The sequence below is a fragment of the Giraffa tippelskirchi genome, chromosome 7 (assembly GCF_054371585.1).
Source record: "Giraffa tippelskirchi isolate mGirTip1 chromosome 7, T2T-mGirTip1v1.2.pri, whole genome shotgun sequence".
Lineage (NCBI taxonomy): Eukaryota > Metazoa > Chordata > Mammalia > Artiodactyla > Giraffidae > Giraffa > Giraffa tippelskirchi.
Window position 1 is genome coordinate 145,273,032 of NC_137281.1, and position 4,167 is coordinate 145,277,198.

The following is a 4,167-nucleotide window of genomic DNA, read 5'->3' on the forward strand; positions in this document are numbered from 1 at the left end:
ATCTTAAAGTTATAGGAACCCTAAGGTAACCTAAACAAACATTTGATCATTTATTGGCTTCTTGAAATGAGCTGAAATTGGGGAAAAGGAATTCTTAAATCCTGAAGATTCAAGACCAGACCTAGAGGGATTTAATTACTATTTTTTCCAACTTGCTCTGGGTGGGAATGCTGGCTCTGCAGCTTAATAATTTGGACAAATAATTGTACTGAACCTTGGTTCCTTCTTCTGTGAAAAGAGGGATTGGTAAACTACATTGAGCAGTTATAGTGTTCAAGTGAGAAAAACATGGAAAAGTCAGATTTACGACACTTAATTTTATGTGGTAAACTTAAAGCAAGCCTTTTCATTTACATTTTATAAGCTTTTTTTATGATAAAAATGAGGATTTCTGGAAGCCAGCAATGGGGAGAGGATTGAACCAACAGGGCAATAAACATTTATTCACATACTTCTAAATGCCTTTTTTTGTAGAGTAAGTCTTTCTTTTGACTTTCCATTCTACCTTGGTATGTATTGAAAACTTCCATCCTTGATATATTTTATACTGTATGCTTACTTTGTATATAATAGTGCTCCCAATTTTAGCAAAAATTGTACAAAATAAAGCAGACTTATTTGCCAAAATCCTGAAAGAAAAGCTAAGCTTTAAGAAAGTAAGAATTTAGAGGGTGGGAGATAAGATGGCACAATAGAAGGACCTTGAGTTCATCCCCTCTCATGAACACACCAGAATCACACCTCACTGCTGAACAATCATCAGTGAAAAAGAGTGGAACCTACCAAAAAGATATTTTACATCCAAAAACAAAGAAGAAGCCACAAGACAATAGGAGAGGCACACTCTTGATATAATCAAATCCCATACTCCCCAGGTCGGCAACCCACAAACTGGAGAATAATTATATTCCAAAAGATCTCCCACAGGAGTAAGACTTCTGAGCTCCAAGTTAGGCTACCCACCCTGGGGATCTGGCATCTGAAGCGGGAGCACCTGGAACATTTGGGTCTTAATTTTTGGAGCTCCACAGGACCGAGGAAAATGGAGACTCTACTCTTGGAGGGTGCATATAAGGTCTCACGTGCACCAGAACCTAGGGCAGAAGCAGTGACTTCTTAGGAACCTGGACCAGACCTACCTGTTGGTCTTGGAGGGTCTCTTTAGGAAGTGGGCAGTGACTGTGGCTGACCCTGAAGATGTCAACACTGTTGGCAGAGATATTGGGGCGTATTCACCTCTGTGAACTCTTGCTGGCAGCTGACATCTTGCTTGGGTCATTACCACCACCACCTGGCCCCACCCAACAGCCTATAGTTCTGGGATGCCTCAGGCCAAGCAACAGAGCAGAAACACAGCCCCACTATCAACAGATAGGCTGCCTAAAGACTTCCTGATCCCACAGCCACCACGCCCCTTGACTCAGCCCTGCCCACCAGGTAGACACCAGAAGCAAGAAAACTACGATCCCGCAGTCTGTGGAACTGAGTCTGCAAATACTTAGAAGTTGCCCTGGGACCAGATGGGCGCTGGCCCTTCGGTGACAAGAGGAGAGTGTACTGTTGGGATACAGAGGACATCCCCTGCAGAGGGCCACTTCTCCAAGGCTGAGAAACATAACTAACCTACCACATACACAAAAATTCAAACAGAAATTTAGACAAAATGAGATGGCAAAAATTATGTTCCAGACAAAGGAACAAGATAAAACTCCCAAACATCAACTAAGGGAAGTGGAGAAAGGAAGCAGTCTACCCAAGAAAGAGTTTAGAGTAATGACTGTAAAGATAATCCAAGACCTCAGGGAAAGAATGGATGCACAGAGTGAGAAGTTACAAGAAGTTTTTAACAGAGTTAGAAAATACAAAGACCAGCCAGACAGAGTTGTAGACTACAATAACTGAAATGAAAAAGACACTAGAAGGAATCTGTAGCAGAATAAATGAGGCGGGAGGATCAGGGAGCTGGAAGAAAGAGTGGTGGAAATCACTGCTGCAGAACAGAAAAAAAGAATGAAAAAAAAATGAGGATAGTTTTAAGAGACCTTTGGGACAACATCTGACACACTAACATTCCCATTGTAGGGGTCCCAGAAGGAGAAGAGAGAAAGGGTCTGAGAAAATACCTGAAGAGATAATAGCTGAAAACTTCCTAACGGGAAAGGAAGCAGTCACCCAAGTCCAGGAAGTGCAAAGAGTCTCATACAGGATTAACCCAAGGAGGAACATGCCAAGACACAGTAATCAAAATGACAAAAAGTAAAGATAAACTATTAAAAGCAACAAGGGCTAAGCAACAAATAACGTACAAGGGAACTCCCACAATGTTATCAGCTGATTTTTCAGTAGAAACTCTGCTGGCCAGAAGGGAGTGGTATGATACGCATTAAGTGAGTAAAAGGAAGAAACTGCAAACAAGAATCTTCTACCCAGCAAGGTTCTTGTTCAGATTTGATGGAGAAATCAAACTTTATAGGCAAGCAAAAGCTAAAGTGATTCATCACCACCAAACCAGTTTACATCAAACACTAAAGAAGCTTCTCTAGGTGGAAAAGAAAGGGCTACAACTAGAAAAAAGAAAATTACGAAATACGAAAGCTCACTGGTAAAGGTAAACATTCAGTAATGGTAGGAAATCATCCACACACAAACTAGTAGGGAAGTTAAAAAAGTAATGAAATCATCTGTATCCACAATAAGCAGTTAAGGGACACACAAAACAATTAGATGTAAAATATATCAAAACCAGTAATCGTGAGAGGAGGAGAGTAAAAATGCAGGATATCTAAAATGCATTTGAAATTAAGATATCAACAACTTAAAGCAATCGTGTGTGTGTGTATATATATATATATATATAGAGAGAGAGAGAGAGAGAGAGACTACTATACCAAAACCTCATGGTAGGGACTTTCTTGGTGGTCAGGTGGTTGAGAATCTGCCTTCCAAAGCAGAGGATGCAGGTTTGATCACTGGTCCAAGAACTAAGATCCCACAAGCCATGACACAACTAAGCCACGTGCTACAACTAGAGAAGGCTGTGCACTGCAGCGAAGAGCTTGCACACTGCAGCAAAGACCCAACACAGCCAAAAAGCAAAATGAAATGAAAACAAAACAAGAACAAACCTCATGGTAATCGCACACCAAAAATCTGTAATAGATAAATACACACAAAAAACGAAAAAGCCAAACACAACACTGAAGATAGTCATGAAGAAAATAAGAATTTAAATTAAGTGGGAGAAACAGCTTCATGAGGGTCCCAAGAGTGCTGTTTTTTTTGGAAACACTGTTCAAATTTTGACTGTATAAGTATCTTTTATACAAAATTGAGAAATTAAGAAAAATGTTACACCAGCCTACCACCACCCACCCAGTACAGCAACTATCATGGCTGTGTGAATTTCCTTTTACTTTTTCCTGTGCATGTAGTAACTGGTTTTAATGACAGCAAATGTATCATTTTGTATTTTGTTTTTTTAATTTAATGTCATTAACATTTTTTGTTGCTTTGTTTTCATAACTATTTTTAAGTGACAGTGTCATACCATAATCAGCCATTACTTAAATGAATACGTCTGTATATGTTGCTTATAGTTATTTATTATCACAGATGATAAGGTGAAATTCTTTGAGCATATAGCTTTTTCCATACTTAAAACCCTTGCTTATTTTTTATTTTAGTTATTTATTTTAAAATTTATTGAAGTATAGTTGATTTACAGTGTTGTTAGTGTCTGCTGTACAGCATAATGACTCGTGTATATACATGTATATACACATGTGTTCATGTTCTTTTCCATTGTGGTTTATTATAGGATATTGAATATAGTTCTGTACTGTACGGTAGGACCTTGTTGTTTATCCATTCTATATATAGTCATTTGCATCTGCTAATCCCAATCCATTTCTCCCCCACCTGCTTCCCCCTTGGCAACCACAAGTCTGTTCTCTGTGTTCTTAGAATAGATTCTTAGTAGAAATTCTGCATCAAAGTATGACTCTTTATGGGTTTTGATACACGTTGAGCATGTTCTATTTTAAAACAAGTGTTTGGGGCTGAATTCTTTACTTGCTGTTGTGATTTGGGGGTATATAAAGAAGTGGCTTTGTTTTTTTTAGCTACATTTTCCTACTGCTCTGAAGTCTCTCTCTTTTTTCCTGTTTT